Below are 23,378 nucleotides of genomic sequence, written 5' to 3' on the forward strand. Positions count from 1 at the left end.
CACGCTGTGAAGCCTGCAAAAGGACCCACCTAAGCACACATTGCATGCTATGGAGAGGAAGGGAACCTTGCAACCAGGATGCTCCTGAAGTGCCCTAAATGGCACAAAAAGAGACTTATTCTCTCTCTGCTGGCTCATGGAGCAAAATCAGAGCGCAGAAACTACTGTAGAGAAGTCTCAGGAGTTTTCAAAATGTTAGCTGAAATAAAAAGCCTCTTGCTCTGAACTGAGCAACAAAATGGTTTTCTCAGTTCAAGGAGTGAACCCTACCCTAGTAGCTGAAAAAAGCCATACCTGTCTGGGGTCAACCCAAATCATGATTTGTTTTTTAAGCAAACAAGACCAGGTTTTCATTTAGAACAACCAGAAAATGATCAGTCCCCACCTGAACTATTCCTTATCCAGGGTGGGGGCTAATACTTTTAACTCCACGGTTTTGTTATTTTTACCTCATTTCTCTAGGTTCTAAAACATTGAGTTTTTTTGTTTGTTGGTAGTTTTTTTTGTTTTTGTTTTTGTTTTTTTTTTTTTTTTAATGTGTTTTTGTTTGTTTGGTTGTTTTGTTTTGTTTTGTTTTGTTTTTTTTAGAAGAAGAAACAGCCTTTACCAAAAATGTTTTTTTTTTTTTCTTCCTTCCTTTCTTTTTTTTTTTTTTTTTTTTTTTTTTTTTCCTCCAGGGGAAGATGATGCATTGAATTTAACCTGAATATTTATATGAACAAAAATTCTCTGCCTTTCTCAAGAACAGACTCTGGGCAAACTATTTCACCCAGTTGCACTCTGGAGGTTCCCTGTGGGAAGGGTGCAAGCTCTCTTGGCTAGGCACTCTCTGTTAGAGTAGTAGATGACTTCACTCTCATTATGCACATAATCTTTTCCTACACAGTGTACATCAAACCTAAATTACACTGCATATGTTAAGCCTGTAAGCGCACAATTTTATAAGGATCACATTGCTTCTGTCCCAAGGATATTATATGGGGGGTATTTCTGCCGTTGCTTATGTTTCTGGACATTGCCAACAAACAGCAGGGTTTTAGCTGCATACAGAGCAGGACTGTAGCTTTATACAGTAAGAAGACAGTACTTAATAAAACCCAGCCTCAGCTTTGAGGCTGCCCTTAAACTAAATGCCTTTTATGCTAATTTTTGCTCAATACCACTATCTCCATTTACAAGTGACAAGTCACTAATGCTAAATATCACATATAATCAAATGGTGTGAATTGAAATAGTGCCTCCAAAACACTGCAAGTACTTGTCATTAGATATTGCATTACAACCATTTGTTTTTAATGGAGCTGTCTTTTCCTGTTGGCATTGATTTACATACAGGCAACAGAGCATTAACAAACACAGTCCTCTCTCACTTGCAGTCAGACATTATGACAATGCAGAGTTCAGGATCCTGAGATCTCTAATAGTCCTCTAACACTGTAAAAAATAAACAAAACAAAACAAAACAAAACAAAACAAAAACAGGCATTTGCATTCTGTCTATCCTTTATAACATATGAACCTAGAGTTTCTGTACTGTTTTACACCAAACCTAGAGAAAGTTGTCCCACTTTCTGTTCTAATGTTTTGTGTCAACAGAAGTTTAGGATCTACTTCTGGTCCCCACTGAAGTCATGGGAATCTTTTAGTTGATGTTAATGGGAATTGGATCAGGCCAGTAATTGGAGACACTGAAAAGAATCCCAGATGCTGCATAACAAATGAACTATCCACTGAGGTATTCCCTCTGCTCTGGGAAGCTGCCACTGGGAATTGCTGCTACCTTTCTGTGGAAATACTGAAGAAGAAAAAAAGGAGAAAAAAAAAAAAAAAAAAAAAAAAAAAAACATGGATGTCTGATGTCAAAGCTGCCAGTCCCACAGAGAGTTTTAGTGACACAGAAAATTCCTAATAGTCTGAACAATAAAAGAACTTCAGCAAGTGAAAGAGCTACATATTTGGGCTTTTACTGGGGCGTAGAGACCCTTGAAAACAGCAGATCATGCTGATAATATTTGTGAATTTATCATTTGACAGGGCAGGTCAGCACTGTCTGAATCTGGTTCCCTGAACAAAAGTGTGAGACAGAATTATTCAGCCCTTAATATGTCAAATTTAAAGCAAAACAAAGCAGGTTAGTACTTTTATTTTCATTTATTTATTCATTACTAAAATACCGTATTCTTTCTCTAGCAGCTTCCATGCTTGATCAGCTGTGGAAGTTACAGATGTACTTTATATGCCCTTTTGCCTTCTTCCCCAAACTTTGCTGGATATTCTTCTGAAATGTGTGGTATTCACCTCCTGTCACCATTAAAAAGGTGCAGCCACCTCAGATCTAGTCACAGCATTGATGTGCAGAGGCAGGACCCATAGTTAGGGAAGAGGATGTAGTGATTCATCCTTTCTTGAAAAATGACTCATAGAGGAAATTGCGTGATTTGAAATGACATACCACACTGTAACCTGTTGTGACCATGCCTCCTGCCATACCATAAACTGTCTTTCCCTTGGAAATTCAGCAGACATGCCAGGCACATTTCAGCTATAAACCACTACAAAGGCAGCAGGCTTCCTATTTCTCCGCCACTCTTTACACAGCTAACAACTCCCAAAGTCTTGTTGCCACAATGACCAAATTCAGTGTCACCGGAGACACACAAGGTAAGGTGAAATGAGTAAGAAGGGGTGTGAGAAGCAAGGACAGAATGTGCATAAATGCAGAAAACAAAAGGAAACTACAAAAAGATGGAGAAAAAATGTCTAGTGTGAATTATTTGCTTTCCTGCACTCATAATTCCCTATAAATATTAATAAACCTTTTGCTACAACGTGAGACAACATGATTTTGTAATTAAAGTATAAGTCTATTCCTACTCATGTGCTACAGACTTTCCACATCAACATGCATAAATCACTTTCCTTTTATTTTTAAAGAAATGCTCTAGCAGACTCATTCTGAGAACAAGCAGAAATCAACCTCAGGTTAGCACAGACCAAGTGAACTTCTGTGTCAATCTCAAAATCATACAATACCTATTCTAAAAGGGCTAAGTTAGTCTATTACAAATGTCCAACTGCAGTTCAGGAAAAGTTGCTGATTGCTAAGTAGGACTCTGTGGTTCTCTGAAGCTAGCTTTCAAGCTAGCACACAGAACACAGATTTCAACTATGTTTTCTGAGAATAGGATAGCAATATTTATCTTTACATGTTTGTGGGGACATCAATGAAACTGACATTTTTCTTGATTGGAAGAAGCTTGAGATTTCACTGCTCAGATATGTTAATAGCTAACAATGAAAACCACAGCTGCAAGTTTCCTATTCCTCTTCTTCTCACTACAGAAGAAAATTCATTATAACCAACGTCTGCAAGCATGGTGAATTTCACTGCCCTGGCATGGGTGAATCAGTGTTTGTTTCAACACCAACTGTTTCAATAAATTCTCAGCAAGGCTCAATGTAGATTTCTGGGATAGTTTAAAGAATAATCAAAACATTGATAAAGGATAAATCCCCATTTCCAAATTCTCATAAATCTCCACAAAGCTACTTTTCATGATGCACATCTCCAGGCTTTTTCTTAGAGTGCTGTAAATTTATTCTGAATTATTGGAAGAATATTATTCAGTTTCTTATCTCGGTTCTCAAGCTGTGAAATAGGGATCTCCTTTGCTCCTTCATCTACTGTGTAGCTTGTCTACCAAAATTCCAATTTTTTTGAACACTGCTCTTACTTTAACACTGGTTAGCATGTTATGCCTCACATGTTGTGTGACAGTTCCCCAAGCTCCTGTAATATAGCAACAACAATAACAATGAGTGCTCAGGTGTTTTTAAAGAATCTTAAAAATATACTTTTAGCTAGAGCAAAGGCTGCTATCTTTTACACTACAAAAGAGAAAAGAAAAAAAAAAAAAAAAAAAAGTAGAAATGGTTCTACTCTGGAATTGCCCTACTAGCTCAGAGCGAGTCTTCTGCTAAGTTTAGGATGACAGAGTTCTTTGCACAAACAGTAAGTATCTCATAAGGATTTTACTGGGGGATAAGAACTTTGTGAAATCTTAGTACCTCTGAAAAATCATTAGGAGGCTGGAGCAACACACTTTCTTAGCGAAGTCCTAATATAAACTGTGGCAGAGGGAACTGATACTACAGCTCTGCAAATGTCTCATGAAAGGCTTATATCAGAAGCCTTTCAGAAATGTGCCCTGTCAAAGAAGACAATAACCATGAAAGGACAGGGAAGCTTATGATTTTATGCTTTCTTCATAGCTTTGCAGCATTCTGGTGTTTTATAGCACTAACAAAATGTGACATTTGGCTTTCTCATGGGACCTTGTTTCCCAGCTTGTGGGAATACCACAAAAGTACCATATGACATGATATCTGGCAATGTATATGGCTCACTTAGGCATTAAGAAAGCCAATGAAAATCAAAAAGCAACTCACATACTGAGTTACTCAATTATATATTCATCCAAATGAATTATACATTCATACAAATTTCATTTTCTCCTCTTTTTCCTCTCTGCCTCTTTGTCTCCCTTTTGGATTTCATAGGATTATGCACAGAGCCCTAGTAAGATTTCAGTGAGAAGGGCCAGTCTTGCTGACACAAGTAGAGAACCTGATTTGGGGATCAGTTTTATCCCACTAGCTATGACATTACCCAATGCCCATTAACTGTGTAATGCCAATGAGTGGATAATCTAATTGCCACAAAGGAAAGGTTAACCAGCACTCACTGCTCCTCCATCTCTATTACCCTTCAGTCTGGCACTAGAGTCTGTAGCCACAGACACAGAAATTGTTCTGTAATGACAGGCATCACCAAATATAAACAGCTAGTAACCCTAAAATTAGACCCACCGGCTCTCCCTTGGTTTGGGGATATGTTTTATTATACCTTCCAATTGGCAAGCAAACTTTAAAGTTAATTTAACCCATTACAAAACCCTTTTATCTAATGGTTGGGCCTGTTGCTTTACATGCACTCTCTTCATTCTTATGTGGAGTTTTGCCAGCACAGAAATAGAACTAGCTAAAGCTAGCTGAAAATTTTCCACCTAAAATATATTCTGGCAGATAACTGGAGTTAATGATTAAGCAAGGTTTTTTACATCTTAAGTTTCTCTTGTGTTTAGAAAACCTCAGCTGTCAAGTGACTGGACAGAAGAACCATTCAGCAAGAATATTAACCTATAATAATTCTCAGTTTTCAATTACAAGGTAGCATGGCCAAAGACTATTGCATAGTAGCATGCAAATAACATACTGCATAGGGCAAGTAGGAAGAGGTACTCCACTCCTGGATGCATGCTAGTCAAGAAATCTAGAGCACAGCAAAAAGCTCAGGTATAAAACACCCAAACTACAAACATTGTGTCATCAAATGTGCATCACTTAAAATTAATTTTCTATTTCTCAGTCTGAAATTTTAATTTGTTTAAATTGTCATTAAAATTTGAAATGTTCTCTGGGGAATAATCAATAAGAGGAAAAACAAGTTCCCGTAGATTTTGCCCCAGCCTAGAAACAGATTGACATCTTCCAAGCTAGGCATGCACGTCTGAACCCTGGCCACTTGTCCTCAGTAAGTATACATTTAGTACCTATACATGATTTTTTACACATGTATTTGACTTTTTTTGATCTCTGAGCTAGAGATTAACTGAGATAGTTGAATAACAAATTTATGTTGATTATGTAATTAACTTTAGGCAAACACTCCCTCTTTGACAACTCAATATTAATTCTTCATATCATATGACCACCATTACTGGAGGCATACAACTATCTTAGTAGTATTGTCAGACCCTATTAACTTTTCATTTATTTTTCTTATGTAGACTGAATGTAAAGCTGAATCTCTGCTACCAAAACTGAGCAAAGTGAAATCCTCTGAGCCCCTCCATCATTTTTTTTTTCCAGCTCTATATTTAGTTCGAATGCTAACAATGTATGAAGGTCAAGATATTTGCTTTGACATTCATAAATGGGTGGAACTGCCAACACTCTTTTAAAACTGCTAATTAGGGAAAAATTTAGGTGGGACTCACACATTTATGTTGGTTACAGGGAAAGCTGGCAGGCTCAGGGAACCTTGCACTGAGCATAGAATGAAACAGCACATTGTGAGTCATACATTGAAATCACTTCTAATTGGGAGTAGCACACATCTGGCAGCGATCAATGACAGATGATGGGATACCTTTTTCATCCTTTCTCCTCTAAGCCTATCAGAAGTCTCATGACTGGCTTCTGGTTCTCATGACTGTTAGCAATAACAGCAAACAGGCAGGAAGACTCTGTTGAAAACATTTCTTCAGATTTCAATCCAACAGCTTTTCCCAGAGCGGCGATTGGCCAAGCCCAGTCCACAGAGCTGCTGGACATCACATGGGACCTTGTGCAACTCCCTGAACATCAGGGTTTCCAACACCTCCTCTTCATGGACATTCATTTGATTTTTACTTCAGCTTTCCAAGGAAGAAAATTCCTGTTCCTTGGCACAAAAGAAAGGTGGAAAATGGCATGTTTCATGACGTCAGATTCTGTTAATTCACCTTAATGAAGTAGAAGCTATAATTTAGAATTTAGAGTGATCACATGCAACTCTGGTAAAAGATATCTTTCCTTCCTTTCTTTCTCTCTCTCTTTCTTTTTCTTTCTCTCTTTCTCTCTTTCTTTCTTTCTTTCTTTCTTTCTTTCTTTCTTTCTTTCTTTCCTTCTTTCCTTCTTTCCTTCTTTCCTTCTTTCCTTCTTTCCTTCCTTCTTTCCTTCTTTCTTTCCTTCTTTCCTTCTTTCTTTCTTCCTTCCTTTCTTTCTTTCTTTCTTTCTTTCTTTCTTTCTTTCTTTCTTTCTTTCTTTCTTTCTTTCTTTCTTTCTTTCTTTCTTTCCTTCTTTCCTTCCTTCTTTCCTTCTTTCTTTCCTTCTTTCCTTCTTTCTTCCTTTCTTTCTTTCCTTCTTTCTTTCTTTCTTTCTTTCTTTCTTTCTTTCTTTCTTTCTTTCTTTCTTTCTTTCTTTCTTTCTTTCTTTCTTTCTTTCTTTCTTTTTTTCCCCACTTTATTTTCTACAGCTTTTTTATGTGAGGTTGTAACTTTGAAACCCATCAGTATTCCTCAGAAATGTTCGTATCTCAAAGGCCACCATCTCCACAAATATTAAAATACCTAATACTGGGAGTACATTGAAAATAATGAAATGGTGTATAAACACAGTACTGATTTGGTTTTCACACTTGTATAATCTGCTCAAAAGTAGATACATCTTCAAAAACTTTTTGGTCCTTTTATCCTACCACCAATTTCTTCCCTCAGTTTCCAAAAATAAAAGGCAAATATACTATTTAGTGCAGTGTTACAGAAGCAAATAAAGGCTTCTGTTTCATTATACAGAGGATTCAGTAGAAGTTTGGTGAGTCTTATCGATCTCCAGTCCTATAAAACACTGCATATTTAGTAAGTGAAAGTCATGTATATATGGCAGTCACACAGACTATTTTTCCAGTTTCATGTTGACTCTAAATAGTCCAGCCACAGAATACCAAAGTGAAGCCTGCTGGAAATTCTCCAATTAAATGTGCTTGTTTTGTTTGTTGTTTTCTTAATTAAAATAAATAAATAAATAAATAAATAAAATATAAAAAAACAATTTCTGTGCATTTTCACAATGCTTCTTTAAGAGAAGTTCTCAAGCTGGTGATCAATATTTCGTCAAAATATTAGAGGGAATGGGGAAGAGAGGGAGAAGGAGAAACAAACAAATATCTGGGACCTACAGTGGAAATACTATCCCAAGCTGCCCTTTTGGTTAGGTCACCTACCAGGATTGTGGGAAAACTTGAGTTCATGTTTCAGCTCTACATTCTTCAGAACAGGGATTTGGACTTATGTTTCTTACAGTCCAGGTACGTATTATATCCACTAGGTGAGCCGTGCCACATGAACACTATCTGGAGTGCTAAAGCTGTTTTATTCTATATACAGATTCAGCTTTCATTGGAATAGAGATTTGAATCTGGGTCTACAACATCAGTGTGTTTTCTAGTGACCCTTGAGTAGCCTGGAGGAGGACTCTGAAGCATATAAAAATTTTAAGGACTTGATTTCATGATTGTGCAGAATGGCAAAAAGGACACATTGCAAAAAAAAATTTACAGGACAATAAAACACCAGATATCTAGTTTTACTTCAGGAATTGAAGGCCTAGTATATAGACACGTGATACTTCAGGTAAGAGATTAGTTTAGTTGTAGAACAATTTCAAACATGTCTTCAGTCCAATAAATGAGTGCTGATCCCCAGCATCACTATTTTTTGCCTGGCCATATTCAGTTCCACTTTTACTTTCCCTTGACAGTATATGCAAAACACCACTGAAACAGAAGATGCAAGAGGAATCCAGAACAACCCTCTCCTGGGTACTTACCATGGCAGTAGCACCAACTTTCAAGAACGCCCGCTTCTCAGCGAAATTATGCCTAACTTCCACACAAAGGCACACTGAGGCTTGGACGCATCTTTCTCCTACTACTCTGTACTTCTGTCCCCTTTTTTCCTACAAACTACAGCAGTAAATATTCTTTATCCATCCCTTTGCAGAGACCTTAATGCTATAGATAGGCAGGTCTATTAAAGGGCTCAAAAAAACATTTAGAACCCAACAGTGGTCAAACCAAATACTAATGTTGCTCTTCTTGGAAGTACTGGGAAAATACTCTGGTAACTGTATGCTGTAATTGTGACGTAATCCTCATCCCAAATAAATAAAATTATTAGCATAGAAAAAATCACTTAACACAGAAAGTACAATGCTGGAAAGAAGCATCTTATTTAATGATCACTTTTGTGTTTTTGTGATGTTTAACTCTGCTTATGCTAAAAAATAAAATAAAAATAAAAATAAAAATAAAAATAAAATAAAAATAAAATAAAAATAAAAATAAAAATAAAAATACAAATAAAAATAAAAATAAAAATAAATAAAAGTTAGCTCTGCTGCTAAGAAAGAAAAGGACTCAGTTTTGTCTACCAGGTCACAGGCAATCTTTGGCTAGAGGTACTTTACTCTGAAAAAGATCTTATAATTAGCTTCTTCAGACAAGGAATCCTCTCTCTTCCTATCATAACAATCTCAACAGCTGTAATCAATTCCATTTTTTTCCTTTGTTGCTTCTATATCACCATAATGGGAAGATTTCATTTTGTTTTGTTCTGGTTTTGGCCTGAACATGTCATGTCTAAAAGAGACATTGGAAATAACCAATATTTCAATCCAAATTATATTAGTTGCAGGAAAATCCTAATGTACATAAGAAATTCAGGAATATTTGCATATATACACATACCTGAATATGTATCAATATTGCAGCTTTATAGCAAATGTTCATTATTGAAATAAGAAGGAACACTAGGACAGTTCACTCTCAGCCAACACAACAGACCCAGAGAAGAGAAGGAAAAGGACTTCTTACTTTTACTAACTACAATAATGCCTAGAAGTAGGTGTGACAACCAGTTCAGTGTAGCAACAAGAAGCTAAAGGCCCCCAAGCAATAAGTGCAATTGATTAGAAAATGAGAACAACATTGCAAGTACCCTGCACAGGAGATGAAAAGGCAGAAGAGTTCAGTGCACGTTCACAGACTTTGTGCAAGAATATACATGTAACTCACAAACAGGTTGTTCCACACCACAAACAGCAAGTGCCGGCTGCAAAGTATATCATCCTGACAGACCACTGAAGACAAGAGGACCTCACTCATGGATAAGCTACATTTTGCATTCATCTCTCTGTTACACACAGGTTTTGCTGGGTTTTGTTTGCTGGGTCCTTCCAGAGCAGCAGTCAATTTTAACATTGCTTCAGTGAGGAGTAGGGGGGTAGTGTGTTATTCTTAGAGAGAATCAAGCTTTACCATCAGACTTGGACCATACTCTGCTTGCCCTTCCTTCCACAGATTTTCTGTGCTATCTAAGCATAAATCTTGTTTCCATAAAGACAGGCTGAACTCCTACTGTGGTCACCAGATTGCAGCAGTTTGCCCCATTACAAACTGAGGAGGGTTTAGTGAAGAGTTTTTATTTCTCAGTATGTCCCATTTTTATACAACACTACTTTACGAGGAATTTTAGACTACAAAACCTTTGAGGTTGTCCTTCTTTGTCAGTCACACTTCTCAATGGTATGAACTACCTACCATGAGCAATGCACAGTTTAAAAGTGCACAGGAGAGATGATGCAGCTCACTCAAAGCACCAAAAGAAAGGGCAGCTCTAGGAGCAGCAGCAGGGGTGGCCTAATAGTGCTCTCACAGGCATTTCCCTTCTCTCTATTGCACTGGCTGAGCCAAGCATGCTGATGGGCATTAGGGATGCTAGCAGCATTAGTGTGAGATGCACCCATTGCTTTATGCCTCCTGACTGTGGTGATCATGTGTAGCCAACAGTCCCTTACCTCACTGTCACTACAGAAGCTGCAACTGACTTCCTCAGGAATCATTTGCAGTCCAAAAGAGACAAGTTGTTATCTTCTTGAATGTGCATGAACTTTTATTCCCTACACAATGGAGCTCCAACCATTATCTGGAGTGGGAATGACTCGACCTGACATAACAGTGTGCAAAATCAGAGCATGTGCATAGCCAAACATAAAGTTGGGGACAGAAAAACATCATGTTGGAAGGTATTCTAAATGATGTTAGAATCTATGTAACATTTCTAAGATCCCATACTCACATTCTGAAGAAGTTAAACACTTTGATTTCCATGCCAGGGAGCATCTATTATCAGTTTTTGATAGTTTATGTTCTCAGGACTGCCTTAAGAATAGAGATAATAATAGATAATAAATTCAGAAACAAGAACAATCTTCTTTGCTTCATAACAGGTAGGATTGGTCAAAGAAGTTCTGGATGATTTTTTAATTTTATTTTTTTCAAATAAACGCAACCTTTTAACAGAGGAAAATGCTTGGCAAGGTTTGTGAAGAAAAATGGTTATTTTCCCCAAAAGGAAAGGGAAACCCAAACATTTCCGGGGAATTGTTTCAGCCTTACATGTGGACCTTGGGGGCAGGGGCAGAATTAAGTACTATTTTGACGAGAAGTGAAAAAAATATTTTCTACATCATTTTTTTTCCAAAGAGAACAGGAAAATCTTACCTTACTCATTACACATTCTGGTTAGGGCCACAGCTCCTGAGATTTTATAGGGACATGGAATTGGAAATGGGAATACTAACTGGTGGGTTTGAATAATGTGCTATCTAGAAAGTGATATAAAAACAGAGTAATTATTCTGCCTTTTTTATTTTGTTTTGCATTTGCTAAGAACTCAGGTTGGATACCACTCTGATTTATATTTTATTGTTTGTTTTTTTTCCAAAGGGATTTTCTCATTTTTAAAACTGCAGACACATAGGTAGATGCAGGTCCAGATATCCCTAGTGCATTAAGTGATGCCTTCAGCCAGCTGAAAACTCTTTTTGATCTCTCTGATAATACCAGGCAAGCACTGATCTGAAAAGGCAGATTACCACCAAGGATTAGGCAGTACAATAGCATGCTGAGAATGCAAGAGGATGATGAGGTTTAGCAAACAAGCTTGGAATATATTTGAACTCAACATCGAACCCCAAACCAAGGCATGAGAAGAGAATTGAGGGGGTAGCGAACTGCCCTGAGAAATGTTCTATGAGAGAGGGTAAAGTTGTTTAATAACTCGATTTTAGCTTAAAATCAGGATTTAGCTAATCAAGAAAGCACATTCTGCATAGAAATCTCTTCTCAGTGCTGAAAGCACAGATTGAATGAACAGAGTCTTAGCTACACTTTAATTGTCTTCAGACGATCTTTTAAGGCATGTGGATGGAGCAGGTCACACTGCTGTAGCTGCTGTCCTCAGGCAGTATGACACAGTGAAGTCAGGACTTTACCAAAAAAAAAAAAAAAAAAAAGCTTTTATTTTCAGGACTAGCCACAGTAAATGGACTGGTTATTTGGTATGTGAGATAAGAATTGAACAATATCATTTGAACACACTAGTTGTCTTTCAGTGTTTTGTCACTTGACCAGTTTAATTCTAAGGTTAAAATGCTGTTACACAACATGTATCCACCCTCCTGTGTGTCAGAAATGTGAGGAATGTTTGCAAGAAACAGCAGCTTGCACACAGTTCCTGTCATCAAACCCCAAAGTTGAAATGGCTGACATTTCCTGGATCTGCTTAGCTCACCTATGAAGAAAGAGTTTGCAGTGCGTGTGTGCAGACAGGAGCAGAGTCATTAAAACTGGAGCAGCTCTTGGGCAAGCTCCAGTTTGCATGTTACATATTCATAAATTGCTGTGTTAGAATGGCTTCCAACAGTGCAAACGTCAATGGAGCCTGCTGGAGCAAGCCTGAGGTATGCCATCTATGTGTCTGATTGCCTGGAGTTCAGAGGAACTTGCTGAATGTATTACCAACGGGAATGAAAAGGCTTGCATCAGGGTAGCTGGCCAGGTACAATTGCTGGATGTTTTAAAGGACGTGTCGGTGTCAAAGCATTGCACGTCTGTAATTTTTCTAACTCTTTTGTTGTTTGTGTAGTCCCTGAGAATCTCCAACAGGAATATTTCATTTTGTTGTTCTTTCAAAGAACACATATTAATTTATGTTATAACAAAAAAATGTTCATTAAGGCTTGGCTAATAGCACTGATTATTTGTTTATTTTCACTCTGCACAGCCTATTTAATTGTGTATACACGTACCTACAATTACCTCTTTGAAATGCAAATACACAGTTACTAAGGATAACCCTTCTCATTTTCAAGCAACTAACACTTTATATATATATATATCTTTATATATATATATATATATATATATATATATATATATATATATATAAATGCTAACTGTATCCTAAGCTCCCTGGAAAAGAGCATATTTTAAACTCTTCCCACATTGCAATGGCTTTCACCTGCTCCAAATTATTATCTTTGCCACTGTCACAGCTCCCTTAAATTTATCATAAGTCAGAAGCCCTAGGCAAGGGCTAGGAGATCATTTCACCAAGGTACCAGCCAGCTTACAGAACTCTTCTAATAAAAAGGAACAAGAGTGTATTTTCTGCCAAATAATGTCTCATCAAGCCTCCAACTCCACTTGTAACCTATCCATGGAAAGGCCTGGGTTGGTACAGAATCATTTGTTACTCTCAATTATTCACCAGATAGTTTATTGCTATTTATTTCCACCCACAGATTGCTCTCAGACTTTCCTTTGGGATGGGATTTGCTTCCTAAAGGGAGGATTTCAGGATTTGACTAAGCAGCATGCACTGCAGAAGATATCACATAACAATGGGTTTGCTTCCTAAATGTCAAACCCACAAAGTGTTTGCAAAGTGACCATACCAACCCACCTTCATTTTCCCATCACTCCCCCTACCCCTAATCTTTCTGCAATTACTGATTTCAGTGGTTACCCATGGAAGTCTCTCTTTCAACGGTATTTTTGTGAACAAATATTTGCTTGTCCCCCATTCACAAAAAGCACATTAAAGCAGCATGTCAGTTAGAGTGTGGGCTGTCTTTGAACAGATGTTATGAATACTGTTTTGCAGGATTTGCCCAGCAGTAGATGAGAACAAGTAATGAGGAAACTAGGAACATGGGTAATGAGGCCATAAGGTGTGGAAGCTTTCCAGGAGCAAGGGGAGCTGGGTGGAGAAAAGCTTGCCTTACCAATATGTAGCCACAAACCTTTCTCAGACTTTATTTCTATTTCTTAATGGTCACTCTCAAGAAAAAGTATTCATGAGGGCTCATTCCCTCGAGAATTAATTTACCTTTGACTTAAAGGTGAACACAAGCATATACACCTCCACATAAATCTTCTAATTCCATAAACATGATATGTAAAAGTGGGAAAAGATTTGGGATTGATCCAATGTACTTAAATGGGGGGGCGGGGGGGGGGGAAGGATGAATTGTGTCCTTATAATCAGGTTGAACACTTGTAACTATAATCTTCTCTTAGAGCCACAAACAGTTCTTTCACCTGTGTGTTTTTCAACCACTTTATTATTTGTTCTGTATAAAACATATAAAGATAATTAATGGGCTGAATTGTACAAGAGTTCTCCTTATCTCTTAGTGGGTAGCATGGGGAGAGGTAAAATGACCCCAAAAATTATTTCAATCAGTGAATGAACAGATGATATCTCATTTCAGCTTCAAGACCTATCCAACAGTACTTTAGTAGAAATACCAGCAAAGCAGCACACAAATAACATACATATCTTGTAGATTACATAATTTATTTGGAAATGTTTTCATTCAGTTAAATAAACTTCAGAAAACTACAGTGGAGCCTTCTTATAAATTAACTCTAGTGCCTAAAATCCCATGAGCTATGAAATGTTAAAGAAGGAAAAAAAAATTAAATACATAGTGTTGCTGAGCAACATGGCTCACTCTTAAACAACTTTCCCTTGTATGTAGTGCCTGAGCAAGAGACTACTGTGGAGTCTGTGTAAGTACTTGCCCTATGGGTAGTGTGATTTTGTTACAATCCTTCAAAAAACAGCTACACAGACAGTTACTGAATTCAATTATAAGGAGTCTTCAGGGTTATTCCATTACCTCTACCTTTAGCTCACAGTCTCAAATCAAAAGTTTGGCTGTTCTTTTTTTAATTTCATTCATTGAAAATCCGTGATATGAACTTTCAGCATGGAAATTGATCAAAAAATCTGCAGTTTCAATTGAATGTAAATGGTTTAGGAAAGTCTCTACCTTTACAGACTGCTAGAGGCAGGTTCAGTTTCCCACTGCCCTGTCCAGATGCGTGCTGGATGCCCAAGATCTCAAAAAGTGCAGAGCAGAAGCAAATTGCCCAATGGGCTCTGCACTTGAGCGGGTCTGGGTTGATGCCATTAATACCAGTCCTGGGTTGCCCTGCAAGCATCAGCCCCAGGAAGACAAGCCCTGCCCCTGTCTTGTGAGCTCAAAACTCCCAAACTGCCCCAAGCTATTAGAAAAGAGTAATTTCCCACAAATCAGAAATCTTGCTGGTTATTTTCTTTTCACTGATACCAGGGCTCCTAGCAAAAACAGCTTATATTGCTCAGTACTTATTTCAGCTTCCACCCATCTGCATGCATCTACATGCATCTGCCACCATGTTTATAATGATGAGGAAGGGGTTAACCCAGAGAGCAGGTGGAAAGCAACCCAGCTGCAAAAAGATTAAAAAAGCAGTAGGAGAGCACAGCCTGAAAGAGAAAGAGGCCAGCAGGGAGAGGAGAGGATGGCCTTAGCCTTGGGGGGGAGGCTACCAGTGCCACCCCAAGCAGGGGGAGCTGGCATACTGGTGTCTTTGGTGAGGCAGGTGTCTTCTGGCAGCATCGGATGTGGCTTTGATCTGAAGGCAGAGGCCAGTGGGGACAGGGTCCCCTGGGCAGGGGAAGCTCTTCGGGGAGATGACCTGTTTTCAAGGTTCAGTTTGGCTAAGCTTTAGTTCTCCTCTGCTTCACACGGAAATTACAAGGGAGGTAATTAACCTGTTAGGAGAAAAATCATTATTTTCAGCTTGATTTTTAAAGGTCCTTAGGCCCCTCCTGCACAAAAATTTGGGAACCGAGTGCTTGGATACTGCTTTAAAAATCAGGTCTTTCTAAAATTCCTACCTCAGACCAGACCAGAGCAAAGCTCTCTGCTGAGGTTTGAGGTGCTATAAATGAACCTTCTATATTGTCGATTGATGCTTTCAACTTCAGGCACCTCATCCAGACAGAAAAGTAATGAAAGACATGAAGAAAGTCAAGGGCTGGAAAAGAGCAAAGTAGACCTGTGGCCATGGCACAGGATGAGGAGTCGGTGACTCTAGGTCCTGTTCCCAAAACTATTGCTTACTTGCTGTGTGGCCTTGAGCAGTCCACTTGCAGGCTGATCCAGCTCCCAGTAAAGTCAATGGGAATTTTCCCATAGTCTCCATTGAATGCTGGATCAGGCCCTTAAATTCCCTGCAGCCCTCTCATTACCCCTCCTGCAAAGCTAGGATAACAATATCTTTGTCTCACAGGGTAGCAAGGGGACTAATTCATTAATGTTCGTAAATTTTTTCAGATCTACAGATGGAAGGCATTATGTCAGCACAAATTATTCTTATTTATTATCATTCTCATGGTATTTCCAATTGTTTCTGCTCACTGAAGCCAAGAAGTTCCAAAAATCTTATGAGAAAGTTTCTTCTCTGGAGATTGGACCCCATTTCTGGCCCAAAGATATGTGGAAGCAGATACATTCAGATGGCACTGGAATGAGGGAATATTTACTGAAATAAATGTCTAAATCTTTGGGGGGTTTCCACGAGTCCTGGAAATTGGAAGTATGCAACACTACAGAAAGTACAGTCCCTTAATTTTAACAAAAGACTCTGGAGCCAGCAGTCTAGCAAGCAAAACACTGAGGCCAAAATATTCAAATTCGAGTCTCGGAGCTTGCTGCCAGTGGGAAATCTTTGAGTTAGCTCCTAAGTATGTCAGGGTAGTTTTGGAAGAAAGGTGGCTTCTAGCTAGGGTTCCTTGTGTAGAGAAGGAAAGGAGGAGTCCCGTCCCTCCTCACACCCCCACTACCTGCTAGGAGTTAGTCAGATATCAGGTTCAGGCATGGAAAAGCAATGAGGTCAGGGGAGTTGGCAGCAGACAGGGGATTTCACTTGAGGGAGGTCATCGTGAGCAAGTGGTGATGTATCATCTGGGGACAAGGAAGAAACATGTTTCAGGTCTCACATACACACTCTTATCTCTGTGTGTGTGTGGCAGATGCCGTCACAAACGCTGCGCTGTAGAAGTTGGTGTCACAAATACTGCACTTCCCTTTTCGCTGCCATACTGTTCCTGCTCCATTCCTTTGCAGGTAGAGAGCTCACTATGCTGCTTTGGAAATGCAGGTAGTCTTAATGTACTGATAAATTCAGCTCTTTTAGTTCATACAATAAGTCAAAATTGGTCAAAGACAGGAAATTAACTTCCCTCCCTCCCCTGACTGTGCACACACGCACAGACACACGCATGCACATCCACAGCCAAGGCCTTCGGCAAGCCATCTGATAGCAATCAGTATTTTGAGAAGTGATAGCTCATCTGTAGATTCAGCATTCTTTTGCAGCAGAAGGTATTATGCAAACTAGTCCCATTAGAAAAGCAAACATCAAAGCAAAACATGTTTTCTAAGAGACAAATGCATAAACCCTGTGGTACCTGACACTGAAACAGAAATAGAATTACCCTTGCTCTCAATGGAAAGCATAGCTGCAGAGGATAATAAAGGAGCTTTGTACACTGTACCCTGAAGTTTTCTGTACTGTTCATTAAAGGGAGAGCAGTAAGCTTGGGAGATACAGCCTGGGAGAGCCTGAAAGGACTGACCCTGTCCACAGTGAGCAACAGGAGGACATGAGCTACACTGCAGCTGGCTGTGGAGCAGCACAGCCACACCATGCCTTTGGCACCAGCTGGAATGCAAGGTGCCACTCCAGCCTTAGGGGAAAGAGAAAAAAAAAAAAAAAAAAAAAAAAAAAAAAAGAGAGAGAGAGAGAGAGTGCAGCTAAGGTTACACAATTACCTGTCTTGAAAATGCAAACTTTTAAAAAATATGCATACCTCCCTGACCATAAGTAGCCATGAAGTATGCTCCGTGGGTCCTTTGACTAAAGTCTAAACAGAGGAAGCTCTCTACAGACAGCCTTCTGCTTAGCAGCGGCTGCTGTTGCTCAGTCACTGCCCCTGTAAGAAGAAAAAAAAAGAAAAGAAAAAAAAAAAAAAAAAAAAAAAAAAAAAAGAAGCTCTCATGGGCAGGATGGAAGGCAGAAGGTGTGAAATGAGGCTTGGATGATGTTGTCACAGTGCTGGTGAAACGGCACAGCCAGGTACCACTGATTCATTTAAATCAAGAGCAGAATAAATCAGAGCCTATCAGGACTACTGCAAAGTTGAACAAACTTACATTAGGGAGGAAATGGCTGCTGAGGTTCACAGGGTGAGCTGGAAGTACATGTGCTCTCTCTTTCTTTCTCCTCAGCCCCCCTCTTTTTGTCTTTCAGAGCCCATTTCTCTAGAGTGCAGATCAGCTATCAGACCGAGAGAAAGAGAGAGTGTGAGATGGCCGACCTTGTCCTCCAGTGCCGAGGGCCTGTGGGTTTGGGCCAGGAACAGGAATTCCCTGTACAGACACTGAGTCTGCTGGAGGAGACAGGAGAGCCTGCTCCACAGAAGAGCACTTTGTTCACTGCCACCAAGGAAAACTTACACAACAGACACACACAACCATGGAAATATGAATATTTTAAAAGTGTGTTTTTTTCCTAGAATACACAGTGCTCTTATTTCCTTAGGGGGGCAGTAAAAATTGGGCAAGAGCATATTGCCAAATGCATAAGAGTTAGTGAGGATATTAATCCTGCATGCTGTAGTTACAGAGGGAAGGTCACTAAAGAAAGTCTGAATAGATCAACAATTCAGAATAAATTACTGACAAATTAAATGCCTACTGGCCGTGTCTAACAGAGTGTTTTTTTTTTTAAAGTCTCTTCTGTTTTTTAATATATTTTCTGTCAGTTCATCACTTCTCAGAAAATGCAGAGTTAAAATATTTTTCCCTTTGTGCCCCAAAAGTGTATGTGCATCTGTGTTTGTGTGTGCACATATTTTATATGTGCAAAATCCAGGGTAGATATGGATACCAGATAGTGCTGTTGTGCAGCTGTTTAGTGCTGCATCATTCACACAGAGCAGCCCTTAAAGTGGCCTGAACAGGCCTGTGTGTGAATATAGAGAAAGTGAAGGGTTAAGACCCTAGCCTGGCCTGATTTCACAGGTTTCTCGAGGTACCTTGTTAAACTGTTTGGAAATTAATTCCTCTTGCTTTAAGCATCCAAGAGGTAGGTGCCACACTAGATACTCAGTGTGGACTCAGATAAGTGGTGATTCTTTTTGTCTTCAGATTCACTCCATATATCTTTTCTCCTTTCTTCTGACTAAAGATAAAGCCTGTGTGGATAGATTGGACTTGATAACTAACTTTTAGATGGCTAACATTAACTGATCTCCCTCTTTCTAGTCCATACTTCCCTATCGCACTTGGTCATATGAGAAAATATTCGTAAAAATCATGGGTTCCTTTTCTATTAAGAACACACAGAAAGAGAGCTTAGATGGCGTATTGGCAACTGTAAGCATCTTAATGCTGTTTTCCACACAGTCAAGGTTACAGCTCTAAAGAGCACCAAAACACAACATGGTTCACAACGATGCGCTGCTGGATGTGGAGACCATACAAGTACACCAAGGCTCGTGAGCTGGAGGGGCCCTGAACACCAGGCTGTATAAATGGAGGAAGGCTTTAGGAAGCTCTGATGGGAACACTAGGCTGGTATTCCTATTGCATCCATAGCACCAGGTCTTTGCCAGATACGCTATGCCGCTGTTTGCTCATGGTCTTCTAACTTCTAACTGGGGAACTGGCCTCACAAATAGCCACCACAGGAAACAAAGTCAGCTTTATATCACCTTCCCAAACCCCACCTCCTGGACCAAGTCAGGAACTTCTTGGTGAGAACCTCAGCTGTGGTTGGTAGGGTACATGGATATGTTACCCAGTGGTTACCATTAAAAGTCAGTTTCTGAGAACTGCCACAATGCTGTGTATGCGTGTATACACACATACACAGACACTCTGTATACTGTACATAGGATCATGGTTTCACCTTTTCTGAGCCCTAATTTAACTCTATCAATGAGAGCTTTGCTTTTTTAAATAAATAAATAAATAAATAAAAAGGAAGAATTCATCTGAAATCCTGTAAAGTACATTTTAAAAATCTGGAACTATATGCTAGTCAAAGGAAACATATATTGATAGGAGACAAAAATCTTACAATTCTATGAAGGGTTTTGGGTTGGGGCTGCAGTTTACCTTGGTTACAGATATCTTCCCACTCCTCTTGTGTCACTTCAGATGGGGAACATTTTGTGTCTCTACTCCACCATGCTAATGTAAGTAACTGTAGACTTGTATCCCTTATACCAGAAAAAAAAATAACCTTGTAGATCTCAGACCTTTTTACTTCTAGTAAGTAAATAGTGTTACTATGATATTCCTTGACTCATTTTATCCCTGCCTCTCCTGTCATCCATATGATTTTAGTAGGGTTTTTAAAATATGACTTTCTTTCTCCTGCCCACTTCTCCCTATCTCAGTCTTTCTGTAAGGTTGCTTTCATTGATAGTCAGGGATTTCCCATTTAATATAGACAGTGGTTGATCAGAGAAAGCAAAGAACTCATTAGCTGTAGATGGGGATAAGGGAAGAGCATGCATTCAGTAGTTATCTTGACATATCTATCAACTATGAGGTTCTCCAAAGAGAAGGGAGCTGCTGAAGAAGTGGATGATAGTAGAAATACAGAAACTTTCCAGTCAGGTGGAAAGACCTAAAGAAGTTTTTGGTGAACAAGAAGCTGAGGAATGCCAAACTGGACTTCACACAAAGAAGGTCAGGAAGGCCATGTAAGAGGTTTGAGATTAGGCATTCTTTATCCAAACGTTTTTTGTAGCTAACAAAAATTAATTTTGTTCAAAGAAAAGACTGAGGTTCCAAGTTGGTTCCTATTTTAGCTGGATTGATTCATTTCTCCATGTTTATTACTACAATAATTTGAAGGTATATGATTTGTAAATATCTAAGAAGATGAAATCTAGCATACTGCATACTTTTTACTTTTAATATTGGCTAAGTTTATTGTCTGTTGCATACAGCTTGTATTTCAGATGTATAAAATTCTCTTTCTTTTGTAGATTAATATCATTACAAAATATTACATATGTTTCATACTAACATAAATTATACCATAATGGTCAAGATACAGTTTTAACATCCACACACTGAACAGTGAAGTGGTACATAAGGCTTTTTATCAAAATTAGTCAAGTTCCAAAGAACTATGGATCCTTTGCCCTTAGGTAAGTTGGCATAGAGTGTAACATGTATTTTGGAGTCTGGGGGAAAGCTTAATATATGTAAAAAGTTATGCTTTCATTTCTGTTAATGCCAAAGCTCAAAACATATGTTTCAAATTCCACAAGAGTACCAGGTACTTGGAGATCACAGCCTACTATTTTGCCTTTGTAAATGCCTTTTGCATGTGCCAATAATGCAGTTGGATCACAAATAGAAAAACACAAACAGAGAAGTGGAAAAAAAAATCACCTGCTGTTTTAGAGATCTGGCAGAAGTCCATTACAAGTACAAATGCTGGGAGGCTATCATATAGTGTTACAATGTGCACAACTTCATAATCATTCACACAGTAGAATTTCTGATGGCAAACTGCTGTTAAATAGCATTTTCCTGAGCATCACTAGGATATGCAATTAACCTTCTCTGCTGGACATCAGTCCTTCACTTTGGGCAGCAAGCAGAAGACCCTAATGTGCACTTACAGAAAATACCCTTTCAGTGTTTTTCCATTGGCACACACACAGAAAGTTCAACTAGTGGCTCTGGAGGAATCTTGAGTCTGCCACATAGGTGGTCTGCTGCCTGCTGGAGAAGTCTGGATACCTTTATATTTGGGACATAATTTTTCTATCACACTATGCTCACTGCTCAGAAATTCCAAACTCACTCTTTAAATCAAGCCCGAGGTTTCTCAAACACACAGTTCCATAATATATATATATTATATATAATATATATTATATATATATTATGTATATAATTTATATATATATATATAATTTGTCTGTATATATATATATATTTAGCACTACCACAGAAAAGGTCAGAGAACCACCACAGAGGTGAGGTTCAGCCTGTGTATAGGTATGGCAGTTACCAGATTCCTAGGTGACTACAGGTGACACAATTCCTGTAGATTATCAAAGAAAGTCTCATTTCTTACAATCCAAACTCTGCTTCAGACATTTCAAATGTCGTCTTTGCCAAAAAAATAAAAAATAAAAATAAAAACAAACAAAATAAAACAGCAAGTGGGACTTAAAACCAGGATATTCAGGTTACAGAGTACGTGTGCCCATATGTATATATATGCATATCTATATACACTCTTACACATGTGTGCACAAACATGCAAATATACATACCATGCACTAAAAACTTGTAGTATCTAGGGTGCACAGAAAAAAAAACGTCTTTGACCCCTCCAAAAACTATTTACTATTTGCAGAGTGCCTTTTTTCAGGAGTCATATCCTCAGACAAATAGGAACAGAAACTAAAAAGGAAGGAAGGAAGGAAGGAAGGAAGGAAGGAAGGAAGGAAGGAAGGAAGGAAGGAAGGAAGGAAGGAAGGAAGGAAGGAAGGAAGGAAGGAAGGAAGGAAGGAAGGAAGGAAGGAAGGAAGGAAGGAAGGAAGGAAGGAAGGAAGGAGGGAAGGAAGGAAGGAAGGAGGGAAGGAAGGATGGAAGGAGGGAAGGAAGGAAGGAAGGAAGGAAGGAAGGAAGGAAGGAAGGAAGGAAGGAAGGAAGGAAGGAAGGAAGGAAGGAAGGAAGGAAGGAAGGAAGGAAGGAAGGAAGGAAGGAAGGAAGGAAGGAAGGAAGGAAGGAGGGAAGGAAGGAAGGAAGGAAGGAGGGAAGGAAGGATGGAAGGAAGGAAGGAAGGAAGGAAGGAAGGAAGGAAGGAAGGAAGGAAGGAAGGAAGGAAGGAAGGAAGGAAGGAAGGAAGGAAGGAAGGAAGGAAGGAAGGAAGGAAGGAAGGAAGGAAGGAAGGAAGGAAGGAAGGAAGGAAGGAAGGAAGGAAGAGCAAAATGACAGCATAGCCCAAGAGTAGTGTGGTTTGAAGAACAAACAATTGTGCTTCTGGATGGCACAGATAATACATTAATTCTGAGGTTAAAAAAAAAAAAATCCTCGCTACTCACTCCTGGAAAAATGTAATCCTTAGCTGAGCATCTCTGCTGTTAGATCTTACACAAGTGGCTTCAGCAGACTCAGCCCCACAAAACACAGAAGTCTGCATTTTCTAAGATTATTTCAAGAAAATACTAATATGTTTAGGAGTTATATTTGTAGTCTGCAAAAAAAAAAATATATTTGTAGTGCCAACTACAAATTGGCCAACTGCTGATGGTTCTCTAATTATGCATGAAATTGAATTTATTGACTCTGAACAAACGAACAGCAAAAGTTAACTGAGTTCAATAAAACTGATTCATTGCATTTGACAATGCTTTTGTTACTTAAGATGATTACTGAACTCTTCTTCAAGTTAAGCAACTAAACACAGCTCCATTTTCTTCTGTTTCTTCTGCTCTTCTCCAAACATTCTAACCAGCTTTTAGAGGTGTTATCCACATGAGAACAGATTGGTT

Source organism: Aythya ferina (genome assembly GCF_964211825.1).
Source record: "Aythya ferina genome assembly, chromosome: 2".
Classification (NCBI taxonomy): Eukaryota; Metazoa; Chordata; class Aves; order Anseriformes; family Anatidae; genus Aythya; species Aythya ferina.